Source organism: Camellia sinensis, chromosome 9 (genome assembly GCF_055761805.1).
Source record: "Camellia sinensis isolate YWXY chromosome 9, ASM5576180v1, whole genome shotgun sequence".
In the NCBI taxonomy this organism is placed as follows: Eukaryota; Viridiplantae; Streptophyta; class Magnoliopsida; order Ericales; family Theaceae; genus Camellia; species Camellia sinensis.
In genome coordinates this window covers 156,232,584-156,244,145 of record NC_138969.1, presented here as the reverse complement: position 1 = coordinate 156,244,145, position 11,562 = coordinate 156,232,584, and the positions used below count along the sequence as shown (strand labels likewise).

The window sequence follows — 11,562 nt, the reverse complement described above, 5'->3', positions numbered from 1 at the left end:
GCGTACACCAACCGTTAAAAATATTGAACATTTTACGATGCAAAAAATTCAACAGTTAAAAATATTATATTTTTTACGACGCACAAAAAGTTAACCATTAAAAAATATACTTTCCACGACACGCATATGGTAGTCATTAAAAATATTTTACTTTTCACGACGTGTAATTTCTGTCATAAATAGTATGACCAAAATAAAAATAGACATTAAAATAAAAATTTTGAGCGCCAAACACGAAAACAAATTTTTTAAAAAAAAATTCAAAATACATCTAATCAAAACGAACGTAGAAAGAAGGCTAGTTACTCTCTCCCTTCTCTCTTTCTTACTTTGTCTCTGCTTTTTCTTGAATGTATTACTATTCGATTACAAAATTCTAGGGTTTTACTCTTGTTTTGTGCACTTGATTTGGCTAATGTTCAGTTTCCTTTAATCTTCATCCTTTTAGGGCTTCGTTCTTCATCGAGAAGGGTTCTACATTTCTTAGAAAGGGGTTTTTGGTCTAGATTTTCACTCGAGATTCAGAAAAGGCACAGAGAACGGTTCGATGGGAGCAACTCTGCAGGAGCTCAGCCTCAATCTCTCTGAATCGTCTCATCGCATTGTACGTAGAGAGAGCGAGAGAGATTCGAAGGGAGGAGCAAAACAGAGATACACTAAGTGAAGAAGGGTATTTACCTGGTACACTGCTTCATTTGATCAAAAGCATCACTGGTAAGATGTTTGTTGAACAATCTTCACTGTATTTAAATAGATTAAATTCTGTTGTGTACAAAACAACAACAAGAATAAAAGAAATAGATAAAAGAAGAGAATTTGTTTGATTACAAAAATCAAACTCGAAATAAAAATAAATAAATAAAACTACAGATTTTATTTTGTTACAAAAACAAAATTAAAATCTGATTAAAAACAAATAAAGACAGAATAAAATTAAACAACTTACTTGGTTAATTTATTTGAATAACTTTTCTGATCAAGTCCAGTGTTTAACACTGTGTCCTTAAGACAGATTCGTCCTCTCCACGGTGCTTTCAGAATTTGGACGTCTATCTCCCAGGATGAAATGATCTTACCACAAACAATAGCAGCACTACAAATTGTTTTCCTTACGAACACACTAAGTGTTTACACTCTTTCTTTCGGAAATAAAATGCAGCAAGATGAAGAAAATAATTTGCAGAGGATAGAGTACGAAAAATCTGAGTAAAATCCAAATGGGAGGCTAGTCTATTTATAGATGTTAAGGTGGCTTTTCGTTTTGAATTGAACAGGTATGAAACCTGTTAGATTCAAATTTAAACAAATTTGAATCTGTTTATTCAAACAGATAGAAACGGGAAGGGCCCTATTTGGATGAACAATAAATCCAAAACTGTTTAATTCTGTTTGAAAACAGGAAGGGCCCTGTTTGGGTGTGCACTAATTCCAAAACAGTTTATTTCTGTTTGAAAACGGGAAGGGCCCTGTTTGGATGAACAAAAAATCCAAACTAATTTAATTTGAATTTTGGATCTTATTTTAATAAAAAATAAAATTAAATTCAAATGTTTTTGGCCCAAAAAGATTAGAAGCCCAACCCAACCACACACCCGCGCCCAGCCCAGCCTGATCGGACGGCGGCGGCGGCGCGCGCGCGTGTGTGGTGATTTTTGGGTCCAATGGGTCTAGCCCATTTTGCCCATAACCTCTCCCTCTAAAACACTTGGGTACCCCTTGGGGCACACCCCAAGTATCTCACCCTAAGCCTTATAAACCCTTTCAAAACCTCACATCAAAACAATGTGGGACAAGCCAATTTACAACCTTAAGGAATTTCCACCAAAACTCCATTTCCATGGAGCACACTTTGGCTTCAATTTCCCATTCACTCGGTAATGGTTTTGAGCAACCAAATATACCACGTGAATCACAACGCGGCATAGAACGCGTTACCACTTTGACCCGAGTAAATCGACACTCGGGGCCCACCTAAAAAATAGACCGAACTTAGGAAAAAATTCTGATTTTATCCAGAATTTTATAACCATTTCCAACAATCCCCCACATGAATGGAATTTGATGACAACGGAAATGCAACAATATGCAGACTTTAACGAAAGAGTATAAGTCAAAAATATCTTGCATCAGGATAGGTAGTTTTCGGCTTTGAACCTTCCCTAGTGATAACCTATCGGACTTACTGGCTAACCAATGGACGCGATGCCTTGAATTGTTCAGCCGTTTGTGTAAGCCAAGACAACAGATTTCACACAAAATATCTTCTAACACATCGTGGTTCTCACTGTTGTGTTCATTTTGGCCTTGAACGCACCTGGTTTTCATAAGTGTTTCTAGAGAATTTAGCCTCTTCATTCTCATAGAACCGGCCCCAGTTCAACACTCATATAGGTGATTCTTATTGTGAGTATCTCTTTATACTCGTCTTGATTTTATGCCTTAATCAAGATATAAGTAATCATTAAAAGCAAAGCTTATCCTTATACCCCTACAGACAACATATGTTGCAGATATCACTCTCACCATAGGAATGGGTAGGAATTTTAATCCCTTGGTGATTTCTGGCGAGCCATACATAACTTAGTTGTCCCTTTGAACTTAGTTCTTGGGATCTCCAATCATATAAGTAGGGTTACCATTATGACGACTCTTAAGTAATAGGCTTTAATCCCATCCCCTTCGATGAACTATACACTAGCTCTTTTGTCAAACCTTTTGTTAACGGATCCGCAATATTCTCTTTAGATTTTATATAATCTATTGAGATTATTCCGTTTGACAACAATTGCCTTACGGTATTATGTCGACGACGAATATGTCGTGACTTACCATTATACATATGATTCTGTGCCCTGCCTATTACAGATTGACTATCACAATGAATGCAAATAGCTGGCACAGGTTTTGGCCACATTGGAATGTCTTCTAAGAAGTGACGAAGCCATTCTGCTTCTTCACCTGCTTTGTCTAAAGTAATGAACTCGGATTCCATTGTGGATCGTGCGATGCACGTTTGTTTTGTGGACTTCCAAGAAACAGCAGCGCCGCCTAGAGTAAAGACATATCCACTAGTGGATTTTGAATCTTTAGTATCCGATATCCAATTGGCATCACAATAACCTCTGAGTACTGCTGGATATCGAGTAAAGTTCAAACCATGATCACGAGTAAATCTTAGATATCTAAGAACTCGAATGATCGCTTTCCAATGGTTTTCTCCAGGGTTACTAGTGTACCTACTCAATTTACTGATAGCATAAGCTATATCAGGACGAGTACAATTTATTAGGTACATTAGGCTTCCAATGATTTGGGAGTATTTTAACTGAGACACTACATCACTTTTATTTTTTGATAAATAAAGACTGATGTCTACAGGTGTTCTAGCTAAATTCAATTCATCCTTGATAAATTTATCAAGGATTTTCTCAATATAATGAGATTGAGATAATGCATATCCGTCAGATGTTTTAGTAATTTTCATTCCTAATATAACATCTGCGACCCCCATATCTTTCATATCAAATCTTTTGTTAAGCATCTGCTTAGTTGATTTGATCCTGTTTTGACTGCTTCCGATGATAAGCATGTCATCCACATAAAGACAAACTATGACATATCCTTGGCCAGTGTTTTTAACATAGACGCATTGTCACATTAGTTTATCTTAAACCCATTAGTAAGCATTGCATGATCAAATTTTTCATGCCATTGCTTAGGTGCTTGTTTTAATCCATAAAGGGATTTTACAAGTCGACAAACTTTCTTTTCTTGCCCTGATACTACAAACCCTTCGGGTTGTTCCATATAGATCTCTTCATTTAGATCACCGTTTAAGAAAGTTGTCTTAACATCCATTTGATGTATTTCTAAATTAAACAACGCTGCTATAGCAATAAGCATGCGAATGGATGTTATTCTTGTCACAGGGGAATATGTGTCAAAATAATCCAGACCTTTCTTTTGTCTGTAACCTTTAACAACAAGTCTTGCTTTATACTTGTCAATTGAACCATCTGTTTTCATTTTTCTCTTGAATATCCATTTATATCCAAGAGGTTTAGAACCTGGTGGAAGATCCACCAATTCCCAAGTATGATTTTCCATAATGGATTCAATTTCATTATTAACAGCCTCTTTCCACAAAGGTGCTTCAGGACCTGTCATTGCTGCCTTAAAGCTTTGAGGTTCATTTTCTAACAAGTATGTCAGAAAATCTGGACCAAAGGATTTTGATGTTCTTACTCTTTTACTTCGTCTTGGTTCATCATTAGTTAAATCCTGTTGGTCGAGACTATTACTAGTCTCTTGTGTTTGATTGTCATTAGTCTCTTGACTTTGTGTACAATCATAAGTTCTTTTCTGTGAACTTAATTCCTGTCCTTTCTTGTAAGGAAAGACATGTTCAAAAAACACAGCATTCCTTGACTCTATAATAGTGTTCACATTTATATCAGGTATATCTGATTTATAAGTCAGAAACCGATATGCACTACTATTCTGAGCATAACCAATAAACACACAATCTATTGTTTTTGGTCCAATCTTTGTCTTTTTAGGAACAGGTACTTCAACTTTTGCCAAACACCCCCACACTTTTAAGTATTTGTAGAAAGGTGGTCGACCTTTCCATAATTCATAAGGAATGCTTTTGGTTTTCTTGTGGGGTATTCTATTAAGAACATAATTAGCAGACAATATTGCTTCCCCCCACAAGTTCTGTGGTAAGCCTGAACTTAGTAACATGGCATTCATCATTTATTTTATAAATCAATGAATTTTAAAACAAATTCAAGAAAAAACCAAAATAATTATGACTACTCAAGTCAGAATTAATGTTTTGACAAAATCATATCCTCATAAAAAATTTTGCCTAAGAATCAAACAATTCAAAAACCCATTTGATTGTATACATTCTTGTAACTCAATAACAAATAAAAGTCACTGTTATAAAAATATTTGTGACAGAAGAAAATTAACTTATCTCAACTAATGCAAGAGATACACCCCCATATTAATAAAATGGTTCATGGTTTAACAAATTCTACTACGCAAGTAAAATAATTATTAATGACATCTCATGTCACATAATTCAATAATCAACATAAAAGATTTCTTAAATTACTTCCCAATTAAACGGACCGATATAATTACATACATCTTCATGTTTAAATTTCTCTGGTGTTTAAACACCCATTCAAAATTGATTAGAAATATTCAAATTAACATGCTTATGTCCAAAGTCGACATAACAATTTATCATTCCAAATCACTTGAAATTATTGTTAAGAAATAACTTGAGTTGATATCATACATGCATATCAAACGCATCAACAAAAAATAATGATTTAACAAAATAAATTAATCATGCACGATCCCATCACTTGCATCATGAAATAAAAGGATTCTCAACTCATAAATAAAATCCAACGCATTTAAACTTTAAACTTCAAAATGACAAAGCATACCTTCATTTAATAAGTTTGATTTGCACATAAATAAACAAATTAAATATGCATTAAAATGTTCTTGTGAATATATATATATATATATATATTCCGACTCAAGTGTAGAAACAATTCAAGACTATGAATCCACATTGTAATAAAAATAAAATTAGTTTGTAAAACTAATATTTTACTCTAGAAACAAATTCTTCCATGTATACTCACAATGAACTATGATAAAGTCAAAAGAATTAACACATTTTCACAAAGGGTTCAAAAAATAAGTGGTCTACCAAACGAAACCATAAGTCACTTATAAAATTAACAGATTGTGACCGAGTCACAAAGTTACATGATTGATTAACAAAATTAATTTTCTAGTTACTAAAACCAGAAAATAAATTACAATACAAAATAATTTTATTTTCCTTGTTACTAAAACTAGTAAAATAAAATACCGAAATAATATCTGATTACAAAAATCAGAAAACCAAACCACAAATTAATTTTCTAGTTACTTAAACCAGAAAATAAATTATAACACAAAATCATTTTATTTTTCTTGTTACTGAAACTAGAAAATAAAATACCACAAAACTATCTGATTACAAAAATCAGAACAAACACAAAATAATTTTCTAGTTACCAAAACCAGAAAATAAATGAAAACACAAAATAATTTTATTTTCTTTGTTACTAAAACTAGAAAATAATATAATTTTATTTTCCTTGTTACTAAAACTAGAAAAATAAAATACCAAGAATTTTCTGTAATACCAAATAATATTCTGAATTGTTAATGACACCAGTATCGTACTACTAGTTGTTGTCAAAGAAAAGAGACAGTATATTACTACTATCTGTCAAATAGCATAAATCACTATTTGTTTTTTCCAACCAGAATATTAATTTGAAACCGCAGAAAATTAAATACAATGAAGATACCCAAAAAGGAGTCTGTCTTAAGATTGTTGAACAATCTTCACTGTATTTAAATAGATTAAATTCTGTTGTGTACAAAACAACAACAAGAATAAAAGAAATAGATAAAAGGAGAGAATTTGTTTGATTACAAAAATCAAACTCGAAATAAAAATAAATAAATAAAACTACAGATTTTATTTTGTTACAAAAACAAAATTAAAATCTGATTAAAAACAAATAAAGACAGAATAAAATTAAACAACTTACTTGGTTAATTTATTTGAATAACTTTTCTGATCAAGTCCAGTGTTTAACACTGTGTCCTTAAGACAGATTCGTCCTCTCCACGGTGCTTTCAGAATTTGGACGTCTATCTCCCAGGATGAAATGATCTTACCACAAACAATAGCAGCACTACAAATTGTTTGCCTTACGAACACACTAAGTGTTTACACTCTTTCTTTCGGAAATAAAATGCAGCAAGATGAAGAAAATAATTTGCAGAGGATGGAGTACGAAAAATCTGAGTAAAATCCAAATGGGAGGCTAGTCTATTTATAAATGTTAAGGTGGCTTTTCGTTTTGAATTGAACAGGTATGAAACCTGTTAGATTCAAATTTAAACAAATTTGAATCTGTTTATTCAAACAGATAGAAACGGGAAGGGCCCTGTTTGGATGAACAATAAATCCAAAACTGTTTAATTCTGTTTGAAAACGGGAAGGGCCCTGTTTGGGTGTGCACTAATTCCAAAACAGTTTATTTCTGTTTGAAAACGGGAAGGACCCTGTTTGGATGAACAAAAAATCCAAACTAATTTAATTTGAATTTTGGATCTTATTTTAATAAAAAATAAAATTAAATTCAAATGTTTTTGGCCCAAAAAGATTAGAAGCCCAACCCAACCACACACCCGCGCCGGACGGCGGCAGCAGCGCGTGTGTGGTGATTTTTGGGTCCAATGGGTCTAGCCCATTTTGCCCATAACCTCTCCCTCTAAAACACTTGGGTAGCCCTTGGGGCACACCCCAAGTATCTTACCCTAAGCCTTATAAACCCTTTCAAAACCTCCCATCATAACAATGTGGGACAAGCCAATTTACAACCTTAAGGAATTTCCACCAAAACTCCATTTCCATGGAGCACATTTTGGCTTCAATTTCCCATTCACTCGGTAATGGTTTTGAGCAACCAAATATACCACGTGAATCACAACGCGGCATAGAACGCGTTACCACTTTGACCCGAGTAAATCGACACTCGGGGCCCACCTAAAAAATAGACCGAACTTAGGAAAAAATTCTGGTTTTATCCAGAATTTTATAACCATTTCCAACAATGTTTTCTAAACCCATATATATATATATATATATATACAGTGAGAATTAAATCTAAAACCTCCAAATGTTTTGCCTCTTGATTCCATTGATTGATATGTGAAAAATAAAAAAAATATTTGCTTCTTCAATTCTATACGGTAATTATTCTTTATACTGTGCATTTTAGGTGTTTGATTCTTTGCCTTTTGATTTTTTTTTTTCATAGATAATATATCTTGAATGTTGCTAATTGTGTGCGTGTGTATGTGTGTTAGCAAAACCATAATCACATGCTCTGAATTTAATGTGCTCAGTGTTGTGAAGGGAGCAAATGAAAAAGATTTTACACTGGTGTTAGCTGTCTGGGGCAAAGTTGTTTCTTATAATGTCAAGTCCAAGGCATTGAAGGAGTTTCATCATTTATCCACAGATGATCTTGATGATTGGGTAGCAAGTTGGTGTAACAATACTTATCAATTCATTGAAAGCCTATCACCTGTTTGATCATTATCCTACATGTTTCTACTTCTTTCTTCAGCAGATGGTATGTCCCTCAATAAACTTTTCTATATTTCTATCTGTTTAAGTATTTGTTATTGTTAGTTTCTTGGTCTGTGATGTTATGCTACTATCATCTTTTGATGTTTAGATTCTGTTTTAACCTTTCATTACAAATAGATTCCTCATTCATCAATTGAGGCTGAAATACCACTGATGTACATGGCATAGCTCCTTCAGTAATAGAGCATCACTGTGATTATCAATTTTGTTGCCTTTTCTTTTGGGATATTAATAATCGTCCAAGATGTGATAGGGCCCAGTTGGCATGATGTTCTCTACTGCATATATTATACCTCCATGTGTGTCTATCTGTCTTTTTCTCGAAGTCTACAATTCAAATTGGTATGTTGTAGAGTACCACTTTATATAGATTACTAGTCACAAATCCAGAGGTGGAACTGTTTTGAAAGTGAAGTTTTCTTGTCTTCTGCGTTGATATCAGCAATCTGTTCATTATGAGTAAAGTTTGATGAATTATCTTGGTTTAACATGTTTGACACTGCTATAAGAGTAGTGGTGCTGTATTTCTGTGTTATTATTATTGTAGTATATATTTTTTAGGTCTGCAATTCAATTGCATGATACTGAATGTGTTGCATATCTCAATGTATTCAGTCACTTTCATGCACAGGCACACAATATTTACTTCTTAGCTAAAAAAATGTTTAGTTGTGTGGTCACATTGAACTTTAACATGTTCACATCAGGTACATGCGATGGCAATGGTTTTAGCTACTCAAGAAGCTCAGAAGGATAACCTTAGAAGTTTTAATGATTATATGATGACAGTTTTGGAGGTTAGTATGCCAGAATTGGCTCCATTATATCTTTAATTCTTTTCCTCTGATTATATGATGACAGTTTTCTTCGATTTCTGGTTTGTTACTTTGGCAACCTATCATTTGACAATTACATACAAAACTGCTTGCTCACTGACGAACATGATAAATACATATGAAGAGCTTTAAAACCAAGAGCTCCAATACCAAGTTAGGTGATCAGTTGTCCCAAAAGCTTAAGTAGTTGGTGGAATGGGCCCACCAAGGCATATCAAGCTCTCATATACAACATTTCTTGCTTTTGTTTGAAGTTGTTTTGTGATTGACATAACTACACCCCTAGATAATGGTGTATTACTCCTCTCTCAATTTTATTTGTGGTTAATATTGCCAATTCAGGTTTCTGAAGTGCGATGTGATACCAAAAATTACGGTGAAGAACTGGTTGGTTGCAAGATAAAAGTTTGGTGGCCATTGGACAATGTGTGAGTACTTTAAGAATCTTGATATTATGTTATCACTTTTGCGACGTCCTTGTTTCTCAAGATCTTTATGTCAATTTGACAGTGCACCCATCTTCTTATTGCTGTGCAACATCTCATATCAGATAATATGGAAGACTACCTAGATTACTTATTTGAACTGCATATGTGACCAGATCTTGAATTCATGCCAACTAACTTTGAGTTTTGTTTATTTTCTATATATATAAATATATTATTTCCAACGACATTTGTGACATTACAATAAAATTTCTTGTAAAAGTTTTCTCATTGTTAAATTCTCTCTACAGGTTTTAGGATGGCACTATTTATTCATTTGACTATACAGAAAAGGAGCACAGGGTGAGAACATTCTCATTGACTCATATATGCTTTTGTGCATAGATTTCTTCTACATGTTAAATTGCCAAAACCCATAAAGAGGCTTACTTCATCTATTCTTTATTTGCTTCTTGGGTATATCTTGGGTTAGTGTTAAATCAAAGTGTACAATAACTTTTTCCAGTCTTTGACTTGCGCTCTTTTGGGATTTTTCTCTTACTGGTGTATGTTATCAACTTGAACCTAATTGCTCCTGCCTCTGAAGTCGTGAACTTTTCCTGCCCAATACCTGGCTATATCAACAAGTTTCCCTTTTTTCTTGAAGAAAAAAAACCTGTTCAGGGTGCGATTATTATTATTTTTTTTTGTAGATTTTGTATGCCGATGGTGATGAAGAAAAATTAATAAGATCATCATTAAATGTGGGTTTTGATGCTGAAATACTGGGTGAGTAAAATGGCATCTTGATATCTGAGAAATTTTTTTTTTTTTTTTTGGTCATGCATAGTTTTGGTGTTGTTCTAAAGATAATAGATGTCTTGAAGCTAAACAAATAAAATAGAAGTCTTCTATGAATCCACATTTTGGTACTTGTGTTTTGGAATGGAAAACTTTCCCTTAAGAACACTAATTTTTTATTTTTTGTTTTGAACAACCAAGAACACTGAATTTGGAAACCTAATTTTTTTTCTTATTAGGTTTCTTTTATAAGACAAAACATCAAATAATGTTCGGTGTGTACCTAATATTTCCCCTCACAAACACATTAATGTGAATAGGTTGTTTCCTTTGTTCCCTCTTTGTTTGTTTTAGTTTGTTCCATCACCATGTATCAGGTAAGTCTCTTTAATTTCTTTCAAATTTATGTGGGAAAAAATTCAAAACAACCACCACATTGTAAATTGCCATATGTATATTCTGTCTTTGCAGGTGGGATTACACTATATGGCTGCTATATATCCAACACATTGTGTGTGGAGTGTTGGAAGGTTTTGTGGGTTGAGTGTGGTGAGCCCTACATATTCTGGTTTGAGAGAGTGTTAGCTTCCAAAAAAAAAAAAAAAGAAGGTTTTTTGCTGCTTAATCTCTTCCATATCTGATCTTTGTAGGTTGCCAAGTTGGCCTTAAGGTAGGGATAGAGGGTTGAGTGACTGTGAGTCCAAAATTAGGTAGTAGAGGTATGTGAAGGGTTGAGTGAAGTAAGTTCCTATAATTCTAACTCTTCAATGCAGGTTTGTCTGGGCGGTAACTTTCTTATGGAAGGGTTTTGGGCCTCGTATTTGTTTGGAGGAGCTGTTTGATTATTCTTGGTATACACATTGTATAAGGAATTTTTTGTTGTGGGTTGAGTGATGGGAGTGCTATATTTTCAGAGTGTTGTTTTTTGGCTTACTATTATCCTTTCATGTTGTTTCTCTCATTAACCAGTTCCTTCATTCTGAGATGGGAGTGTCTGAGAGTTGAGCTTGTGAGACCATATATTGTGTGAGCCTTGTTGATAGGTCTGTTGTCACATCTGCTATGATTTATTACAAACAAACTGTTTTCTCTGCAAGTCTTGGAGCTAGTACCGTGTGTGAGAGAGATATTTGTTGTGGATTGAGTGAATGAGAGATCTAAATTTTTGAAGTGGTTTTCTCTTATTCATTTTCTTATCCTTTTCTCTACTCAGTGTGTTGAGCTTTGCGTGTCTTTGTATCTCTATGGC

General features: G+C 33.7%; 1 long non-coding RNA gene across 1 annotated transcript; it reads left to right on the top strand.

Annotated features, from left to right (window-relative positions):
* Nucleotides 1-322: 322 nt before the first annotated feature.
* On the top strand, nt 323-10,212 carry LOC114301882 (uncharacterized). Its single transcript, XR_014340462.1, has 5 exons — nt 323-714; nt 8,015-8,234; nt 8,959-9,048; nt 9,430-9,515; nt 9,824-10,212. It is a non-coding gene; the product is annotated as an uncharacterized LOC114301882 (long non-coding RNA).
* The last annotated feature ends 1,350 nt before the right edge of the window (nt 10,213-11,562 follow it).